Below are 11257 nucleotides of genomic sequence, written 5' to 3' on the forward strand. Positions count from 1 at the left end.
GGTGGGTGGGCAATGGTGTGGAGTTTCAGAGTTCATTCTAAGGAATTCGGGTTTTACTCTGAGTAAAACAGGGCTTCCCTGCTATATTCAGGTGGTGAAGAATCTGCCTGTAATGCAGGAGACCTGGGTTTGATTCCTGGGTTGAGAAGCTCTCCTGGAGAAGGGAATGGCAACCCACTGAGTATTCTTGCTTGGGAAATCCCATGGACAGAGGAGCCTGATAGGCTACTGTCCCTGGGATCGCAAAGAGTCGGACGCAACTTTCTTTTTCTGACTAAATTGAAAAATTAATCCTGCAATGTGGGAGACCTGAGTTCAGTTCCTGGATTGGGAACATCCTCTGGAGAAGGAAATGGCTACCCACTCCATATTCTGGCATGAAGAATTTTGTGGACTGTATAGTCAAACTGCAATATTATTAGATGCTTTGAGTGCTAATGGACACTTGTAGTCAGTAACTGCATGCTTATTAAGTTGGGGCTTCAATTGTCTTCAAGTAAAAAATTATATAAAAATTTATTTCCAAAACTGCCCTATCAAGTAAGCTGGAGAAGGAAATAGCAACCTACTCCAGTATTCTTATCTGGAGAATCCTGTGGACCGAGGAGCCTGGTGGGCTGCCGTCTATGGGGTAGCACAGAGTCAGACACGACTGAAGCGACTTAGCAGCAGCAGCAAGTAAGCTAACAATTTCAGTTTTGAAGATGAGAAGCATCTTTACTTTGTTAGAAAAAGTAAATCTTTTGTTCCAGTAGTCCTTTTTTTGGTTCGTTTTTATGATTTTTACTTTTAATTGAAGGAAAATTGCTTTACAATGTTATGTTGGTTTCTGCCATACAAAATGTGATCAGCCATAAGTGTGTGTGTGCATATATATATATATATATATATGTACACTATTTATATATATATTTATCTGCCCTTCCTCTTGAGCCTCCCTCCCACTGCACCCCCATCCCACCCCTCTAGGTTATCACAGAGCACTGGTCTGAGCTCCCTGTGTTGTTACAGCACCTTCCCACTAACTATTTTACATATGATAGTATATATGTCAATGCTACTCTCAATTCGTCCCACCCTCTCCTTCCTCTGCTGTGTCCACATGTGAAAGAATGAAGTTATAACACTTCCTAGCACTACACACAAAAATAAGCTCAAAATGGATTAAAGATCTAAATGTAAGGTCAGAAACTTTAAACTCTTAGAGGAAAATGTAGGCAGAACACTCTTACATAAATCTCAGCAAGATCCTCTTTGACCCACCTCCTAGAGTAATGGAAATAAAAACAGAAGTTAAAAAATGGGACCTAATTAAATTTAAAAGCTTTTGCACAGCAAAAGAAACTACAAACAAGATGAAAAGACAATCCTCAGAATGGGAGAAAATAATTGGAAACAAAACAACTGACAAAAAATTAATCTCCAAAATATACAAGCAGCTCATGCAGCTCAATATCAGAAAAACAACCCAATTAAAAAAATAGACAGAAGACCTAAACAGACATTTCTCAGAAGAAGCCATACAGATGGTTAATAAACACATGAAAAAATGTTTAATGCCACTCATTATTAGAGAGATGCACATCAAAACTACAATGAGATACCACCTCACACTAGTCAGAATGGCCATCATCAAAAAATGAACAAACAGTAAACGCTGGAGAGGGTATGAGGAAAAGGGAGAAAAGGGAACTCTTTTTTCTTGAGATACAGATGATGTATAATATAAGTTTCAGGTGGACAGCATACTATTCACAGTGTATAGTTATTATAAAACATTGGCTATTTTCCCTGTGTTGTACAATATAGTCTTGTAGTTTATTTTCCACATAGCAATTTGTACATTTTAGTCCACTACTCCTATCAGGACCTTCCCCCTTCTCCTCTCCCCACTGGTAGCCACTAGTTTATTCTCTATGAGTTTGTTTCTTTTTTATCACATCTGCCAGTTTGTTTTCTTTTACCTGCTAGTTTGTTGTTTTTTTTTGGGGGGGGAGGGATTCCATCATTTATTTAACTATTCACCCTCTTGTTATACATTTAGATTGCATTCTCATTTTCACCATTGGAAACAGCACTGCAAGGAAGTTTTGTTTTTTTGTTTTTTTAATACAAGAAGCTTTGGCTACACTTAGAATTGCCACCTTTCCACTGGTCTTTTCTAAACTAAATCCTGTCCACTTTTCTTCCAGAGCTGTCTGGACTTTGTGTCTTCCACAAATTGATCTGACAGTAGTATGGCAAGTGGCTTTCGTCCACTATCTTGTTTCTACTTCCTTATGTACAACACTGCTTAACAGTTATTTACTACGTACTTCATTTAGGTTCATCTTTCATCCTCAAATACCTGAACACCTTAACCAGGAGAAACAGTCATACCTCTCTTATCCTCTGGTACTACTGACATTTTGGCTGATGGTTATTCGTTGTGAGCTGCTTTCCTGTGCACTAGAGGATGTTCAGCAGAATCCTTGGTCTGTCCTAGGAGGTGCCAGTAGCAAATCGCTGTATCCCATAGCACCCACCCCCCAAGTTGTGACAACCAAAATCATCTTTAGACATTGCCTACTGTCCCTTGGGGGACAAAAATCATTCCAGTTTAAGAACCATTGCTTTATATCATATCCTCTAGTCTGGAGTAGAAGAAAACCTTCTTTTTTAGATAATTCAACCAATTTATTCAGTCAATAATTAATATACATATGAATTAGATTCAGATCTCCAAAATCCTAATATAACACACTAGGTGGCTGCTTGCTCTGTCTTCACTGTCAGTGTTCATAAAGAACAAAGTATTCTAGTTGTTAAGGAGAGAAGTCAATGCAAAATTGATCCAAATAACTACCTAGGTAATAGTTTTTAATGTTTTTATAACAGAAGAATTTCTAAACTACTCTTAGTTACTATAAAACAAGTTGTAGCATTTACCTATTTGTATTACAGTTCTTCTTTTTGCTTGCTTGCTTGCTAAGTCTCTTCAGTCGTGTCCGACTCTGTGCGACCCCATAGACAGCAGCCCACCAGGCTCCCCCATCCCTGGTATTCTCCAGGCAATAACACTGGAGTGGGTTGCCATTTCCTTCTCCAATACATGAAGTGAAAAGTGAAAGTGAAGTTGCTCAGTCGTGTCCGACTCTTAGCGACCCCATGGACTGCAGTCCACCAGGCTCCTGCATCCATGGGATTTTCCAGGCAAGAGTACTGGAGTGGGGTGCCATCGCCTTCTCCGACAGTTCTTCTTTAGATGGGTGGTATTACATAAACATCTTAATTTTTTGATTCTCTTGACACTCAAAGCATGGTCCAGAGACCAGAAGTGGTGACATAAGCTGGAGTCTGTCAGAAATTCAGAATCTCAGGATTACCCCAGATGGAATCAGAATCTTTAACAAGATCCCCAGAGATTTGTATACACAGTAAAGATTGAGAAGACTTAGATGATTCTTCTCCCCCACTTTTCACTCTAAATTTAGTAAAATAAAATTATCTTCTGTCCAGATAGGACTCTTTCATATTTTTATGCTAGTAATTCTTTTATATTTATCAACTTATTTGAAAATGACAGAAAATTAGATATAGCCAGCAGAATAGCCAGTGTTTTATTAAAAGTGCTTTGAAACATCAATTAGCTGAATCATGTATTTATATATTAAGACAAAATTGAGATTTAGCTGGTATATAATTAGTATTTCAATTAATGTGGCTATAAGCATTTCCCTTGTGGCTCAGCTGATAAAGAATCTGCCTGCAATGCAGAAGACCTGGGCTCAGTTCCTGGGTTGGGCAGGTGCCCTGGAGAAGGGAAAGGCTACCCATCCCAATATTCTGGCCGGGAGAATTCCATGGACTGTATAGTCCATGAGGTCACAAAGAGTTGGAAATGACTGAGTGACTTTCACTTTCATATGTAGATAAACATATTTCAGGAGATTCTTGATCCTTGTTCTTCAATATTTCTTACTTTTTCAATACAATAATGTTCTGCTACCAGATATATTACTTTTGCAATAATTTTGTAAAATTTTATTTTTTTTAAAAAAATGAACTTTAGACTTGGAAAGTGGTTTCCATGGCTAATCCATTTTTATATTATGCTTAATGAGTTTTAGCGTCAAATACATTTTCAAATACAGCATCATTTTAAACAAAAATAACTTTTACTTGAAGAATCCCTTCCCTTCCCTCCTGATAATTTTATTCTCAATTTAGCACTGGTGAGGGCAGCAAGCATGATATTGAAAGTCAAAGAAAAAGGAGGAATCGTAAGAGTATTTTCTGTTTTCTTTTCCTGTTCACCACCTACATTTAAAAACACACAGTGACTTTCTACAGTGCAGAAATGCTAGTGACTGAGTTCAATAAAGTCATTTCTTTCTTGCCGCTGAAAAAACTAAAAGATGGTTTTGCCTAGAGCTTCACATTAACTGAGAAATAGATGAGAGAGAGGTGATATGCAAATTTAAAAGGTGACTTTTTTAAGGATCCTTCTCAGTCTCATTTTTTGGAATTAAATACCCAGATGATGAAGGACCAGATGGCCAAAGCCCTGTAGAGTTGGGAAACCTAACATCCTTGTTATTCTGTGCCCTCAAATCTCCAATTTAAAAATCAAAACACAGGGAGAGAGAATGGATTGGAATGTGAGGCAGCTCCGCAGAGACAGAAGTGTAACTGCTGAGTGTCTCCCTGCCATTTTATCTGCCAAAGGCAAAAACCTGACTGCTCCTGCAGTTCCCTGGTCTCCCCCTATGAGAATTATATATACATACACCCCAAAGTGCTGGAAAAACCAAATTCCTACCTTGAGTAAAGGGAGACATAGAAGACATTGAATGGCAAAGAGAGAACACAGTTCTTTATTTTCTTTGTAAAGAACGTAAGTGCAAAATAGAAATACACAGGGGAAGATCATGTTAGTAATATAAATGAGTTCAGCATTTGTCGTGATGTAAACATTTACATTACTTTTGAGTGACAGATGCAGAAAACATTGCCTCCCACACTAGACAGCCAGAGCTTTTCCTCTGCAGATTTACACAGGCTCAATAACCTATCCTTACTTCATCTCACAGTCTGTTCTGACCTTTACAGCTTTGCTTCTTTTATTGTCTCTTATTCTCCAGTGTCTGATGCCTTTATTTTACAGTTCTACATTCCGTCAAACTGAATTCTTCTTACACATTATTAATTCTTTATCCAATTATCCATATAGCTGTGAACATGTACATTTTCAAAGAACATTTAATGAACTGAGACTTAGTTGACTTAATAATTGAAGCATATATTAAAAGAATATGTGTGCTTCATAGAGATTTTGTGGATGTCTCTGAAATCCTCTGGTAATATATTTTTCATGAGAATGGAAAGGTTTGTTTTTTAATATTTAAGAATGAAAAGAGAAAGAAATAAAGAACAGATATTAGATAAAGAGAAACAACAAAAAAGAGACAAATCCATAAAAAAATATGATATAGATGTACACCCAGAATACCCTTGGCTATAAAAAAAAAACTTTAGTGTTTATTCTTTGAATCCTTATTTCTAGTAATTTGGGCTTCCATTTACTGATAGTAATAGGTGAAATTTCCAACATCTGATGGATCATCAAAAAAGCAAGAGAGTTCCAGAAAAACATCTATTTCTGCTTTACTGACTATGCCAAAGACTTGACTGTGTGTATCACAATAAACTGTGGAAAATTCTGAAAGAGATGGGAATACCAGACCACCAGACCTGCCTCTTGAGAAACCTATATGAAGGTCAGGAAGCAACAGTTAGAACTGGACATGGAACAACAGACTGGTACCAAGTAGGAAAAGGAGTACGTCAAGGCTGTATATTGTCTCCCTGCTTGTTTAACTTCTGTGCAGAGTACATCATGAGAGATGCTGGGCTGGAGAAGCACAAGCTGGAATCAAGATTGCCAGGAGAAATATCAATAACCTCAGACATGCAGATGACACCACCCTTATGGCAGAAAGTGAGGAAGAATGAAAGAGCCTCTTGATGAAAGTGAAAGAGGAGAGTGAAAAAGTTGGCTTAAAGCTCAACATTCAGAAAACTAAGATCATAGCATCTGGTCCCATCACTTCATGGGAAATAGATGGGGAAACATTGGAAACAGTGGCTGACTTTATTTTGGGGGGCTCCAAAATCACTGTGGAGTGATATGATGGTGATTGCAGCCATGAAATTAAAAGACGCTTGCTCCTTGGAAGGAAAGTTATGACCAACCTAGACAGCATATTAAAAAGCAGAGACATTACTTTGCCAACAAAGATCCATCTAGTCAAGGTTATGGTTTTTCCAGTGTTCATGTATGGATGTGAGAGTTGGACAATAAAGAAGGCTGAGCACCGAAGAAATGATGCTTTTGAACTGTGGTGTTGAAGAAGACTCTTGAGAGCCCCTTGGACTGCAAGGAGATCCAACCAATCAATCCTAAAGGAAATCAGTTCTGAATGTTCATTGGAAGGACTGATGCTGAAGCTGAAACTCCAATACTTTGACCACCTGTTGTGAAGAACTGACTCATTGAAAAAGACCCTGGTGCTGTGAAAGATTGAAGGCAGGAGGAGAAGGGGATGACAGAGGATGAGATGGTTGGATGGTATCACTGCCTCAATGGACATGAATTTAAATGCACCCCGGGAGTTGGTGATGGACAAGGAAGCCTGGTGTGCTGCAATCCATGCGGTTGCATAGAATTGGACATGATTGAGCAACGACCTGAACTGAACCAACTCTGAACTAGGCATCTAGTTTTCCTTCTTTTCTTCCATTTGGACCCTCCAGCACTTTCTTCTCTTGCTTAAGCATTTTGAGAAAAGATTTAGAAGTTGTAGAATGCAAATATACAGACTCAGAACAAGATCAAGTCGGACCTTCTTTTATCCATCCAGTGCTTTCAGGATCTCTTCAGTTCTCTGGGCTTTCTCATTTACTCCCTAATCTTCCCTTATCTTTTATAAGTGAATGGAAATAATTATTCCAACACAACAGACTGAATTTTAATGCAACAGATAAGTTTCAAAGCAGCTAAGTTGCCATTCCCTTGTTTACTTTCTTTTAATGCTTTTCCATTTCCTAAAAGTATTGAAAAACATTTACTTCTTTCTCACCATTCTTTATTCTTTAAATGAGACCAGATCATGACCTAAAGGACTAAATGGGTGAGATTATTCTGAGTACCATTGAAAAAGACAGGAATTTTGGAGATGATGATCACTTGACTAGAGCGACAGAGTGTAGAATAATGAAATGTGAAACAGAGAAGGCAAAACTACTGCACACACATTCGTGTGGTTGAATACTCAAGGATATCCTGGAGGAGAGAAAGCACTCCCCTCCAACCTCCACTCTATAAAATATCATTATTATTATATGTCCACCATCTTGGTAATTTTGACTAATGGATTTGTAAGATTCTTGTAAGAGACAGAATTTTGATGATTAAAAAAGTTGTCATTTAGTCTGTTCATAACAAAGACTCTCCATTACCATCACTATCAGAGTCTTGGGAATAAAATAAGAACATTAGAGCACTTTTTGCCAGTCACCAGTAGCAGACCCAAGAGGCTCTTGTTCCCACAGAGAGACAAGGGCAATTAGACTTATTGTTCACCACCCTTCAAAAAACTCTCAAGTAATTTCCAGTAACAGACTTAAAACCTATTTCCCCTCCTTAGCCATTCAATATGATAAATTCAAAGACTTCCAGAGAAAGAATGTATAAGAAGCCCTAATTGTTAAAATTGGATTTTTAGCAAAGCTTTTGCATTTTTTCCAAGTGCTCAATAGGATTAAATATTCATCAGCTGAAATGAACAAATGCCTGCAAACCCAGTGCCCTGTGTGCTTACTTCATGGCTTCCCAAACATTTACACTGCTAACAAACTATTTATTGTAGGAATGTTGGGGGATTCAGAGTATCTAATATTCAGCCCTAGCGGCTCAGTGGTAAAAATCCACCTTCAATACAGGAGACCAGGATTCAATCCATGAGTCAGGAAGATCCCCCAGAGAAGGAAATGGCAACCCATTCCAGTATTCTTGTCTGGGAAATCCTATGGACAGGGCAGCCTGGTGGGCTATAGTCCATGGGGCTGCAAAAGAGTTGAAAATGACTGAGTGAGTAAACAACAATATTCAGCAGCATTAACAAAATTTTTAGAAGCACACATAAAGACTGGGCACACAATCCTGCAGACTAGAATGTGGAAGATCATAAAAAAAAGAGAGAGAGACTAATTTCCTTGGTTCCTTCTGCTATCCTAGATCCAACCTAAGGTCACTGTCTACTTCTAATTTCCAGTAGAACCAGAGAAAGCAGCAAAGCTCACTAGATCACTAGAGATCTAGGGATCACTAGAACAAGCATCAGCTGAAAATTACTAGTAAGTAGATATAACATGTAGTCGTATCCTCAAGACTGAAATTAACAACAAATGAAGTAAATCAACATATATAGATACAAACTAGGATACATTGCTGCCCTGGGGGGTTTTTATTGTTATCATCCAAAAAACTTCACTATAAAATGCCCATTTTTCATAATAACTTAATTTCAGTTTAAAAATATGTATGTGTGCAAATACAGGCATTTCCCCCTAACAAATGGCTTATATTCTAATAATTAGTTAATAAACCATATAAATCAAGGCCAACATTCAGGTCACAAATAAAGTCACATATTCTATAAATTGAATAGTAGTTTTCCAAAATAATTGCTGAATTTTTATCCAGCATTGAATATTTATGAACCCTTTAACTGACAGTGGATCTTCTTATCACAACTTCTTAGCTCTAAAAATAAATCTTTTTAAAAATAGTCTTTCAAAAATAGAAAGCATTTTAAAAATATCTGGTATGATTTGTTCCTTTTATGATTTTGAGCAACTGTTATGAATATTCTCTTTGTAATACGCTGATAATTTTTTAGATGGTGTGGGACATGGGATTGTATAGGCACTGCTGTTGCTGCTGCTGCCGCCGCCAAGTCGCTTCAGTCGTGTCCGACTCTGTGCGACCCCATAGACGGCAGCCCACCAGGCTCCTCCGTCCCTAGGATTCTCCAGGCAAGAACACTGGAGTGGGTTGCCAGTTCCTTCTCCAATATAGGCACTACTCACTGTTTTTGTTCATTTATCAAGTCTTTTGAAGTTGAGTGAAACAAAGGCAGCTACAAAATCTCCATAGCAGAATTCCATGAGAACTTCCAAACAAAATTATCTAACAAAATTATTTAGTAAATTAAAGCCAGAGTTCCTCTTCTGATAGTCTTATCCTCCAAAAATGCATTTTTTTGTTGTTTTCAGTGATTTGTGCAGACTTCCCCTTTTAAAAAAAATTGATTCTAATGCCTTTAAAATTATCTGAAAATCAGAAATACATGAAAGAGATTACTGCTGCTGCTGCTAAGTCGCTTCAGTTGTGTCTGACTCTGTGCGACCCTATAGACGGCAGCCCACCAGGCTCCTCTGTCCCTGGGATTCTCCAGGCAAGAATACTGGAGTAGGTCGCCATTTTCTTCTCCAATGCATGCATGCATGCTAAGTCTCTTCAGTTGTGTCCAACTCTCTATGGACAGCAGCCCACCAGGCTCCCCCATCCACAGGATTCTCCAGACAAGAATACTGGAGTGGGTTGCCATTCCCTTCTCTGAAAGAGATTACTGAGTGTTCTTAAATCCAGTATTGGACTAGACTTTCTATTGACTGAGCCATATAAAAAATTTTAGAGGAAGAGGTTAACTTGTAGACTTGTGTCCTGTAGAGATGTGAAATATACAGTATAATTCCCCCCAGCTGCCAAAGATGGCCACATCCTAATCCCTGAAACCTGTGGATATATTATCTTACCTAGTAAAAGGGATTTTGCAGATATAACTAAATTAGGAGATGGAAAGATAAGCCCAGTTTGTCTAGGAGGGCCCAATGTTCAGGCTAATGTCTTGATCTTTCAGAAGTTTTGCATAATGTTGTATTGAATAAAATCTAGGCAAATAAAATACTGATGTATATATTCAACATTTCAATACATATTTGAAGTCTTTATTGAGTACAGTTCAGATGCTTTGAATTTTAACTTTCAATGAACATTTTATATTTATGTTTTACATTTATATCCAGAACTTGAGAGGGTTTGGGAGCAGAATTGTGCTTTGTGGGGAGTTGTAGCCATAGAAGTAGTGGTTATATAGTTCTCTTGCCAATGAATAGATAGATGTCTTATGACTCACTTGACATTAGCATAGTACATCTGCATTCTTGAAGGAAATCCAATCATAAGTGACTTTCTGAATTTGACTCTATATCTTTTCCTGTAGTCTCCTAAGTCAAGGATATATTTACACAGATCTCACCAATTTCAGTTGTAGAATTTGAAAAAGAAATGAAGTAAAAATTCCCAAAGTCATTTTCAAATCTAAGTCTCCATACATCATTTTTATTTGGTCCAGGCAACAAGAAAGTAGTCAGCGAGTTTAATGTTTGCTTTCACTACTTAGGTCATTTAATAAATACTTATTGAGTTCCTGCTGTGGGCCTGACACTGTTCTAGGCACAAAGGTTATGGCAATAACCAACAGGCTTTACTGGTATAGAGCTTAATTGCTAGTGGAGTAAAATAAACACATAAATCAATATAACTATACTGTCAAGTTGCATAATCATTACTAAAAATATTTAGCAGGATAAGTAGGAAATAAGAATCTACTCCAATATCTCAAACATCTCTTCTTTTAGAATTATTTTTTTTTTAATTTTATTTTTAAACTTTACAATATTGTATTAGTTTTGCCAAATATTGAAATGAATCCACCACAGGTATACTCATGTTCCCCATCCTGAACCCTCCTCCCTCCTCCCTCCCCTACCCTCCCTCTGGGTCATCCTAGTGCACCAGCCCCAAGCATCCAGTACCGTGCATTGAACCTGGACTGGCGACTCGTTTCATACATGATATTATACATGTTTCAATGCTATTCTCCCAAATCTTCCCACCCTCTCCCTCTGCCACAGAGTCCATAAGACTGATCTATACATCGGTGTCTCTTTTGCTGTCTCATACACAGGGTTATTGTTACCATCTTTCTAAATTCCATATATATGCGTTAGTATACTGAATTGGTGTTTTTCTTTCTGGCTTACTTCACTCTGTATAATAGGTTCCAGTTCCATCCATCTCATTAGAACTGATTCAAATGTATTCTTTTTAATGGCTGAGTAATACTCCATTGTGTATATGTACCACAGC

The sequence above is a fragment of the Bison bison genome, unplaced genomic scaffold (genome assembly GCF_000754665.1).
Source record: "Bison bison bison isolate TAMUID 2011002044 unplaced genomic scaffold, Bison_UMD1.0 scf7180017864207, whole genome shotgun sequence".
Lineage (NCBI taxonomy): Eukaryota > Metazoa > Chordata > Mammalia > Artiodactyla > Bovidae > Bison > Bison bison.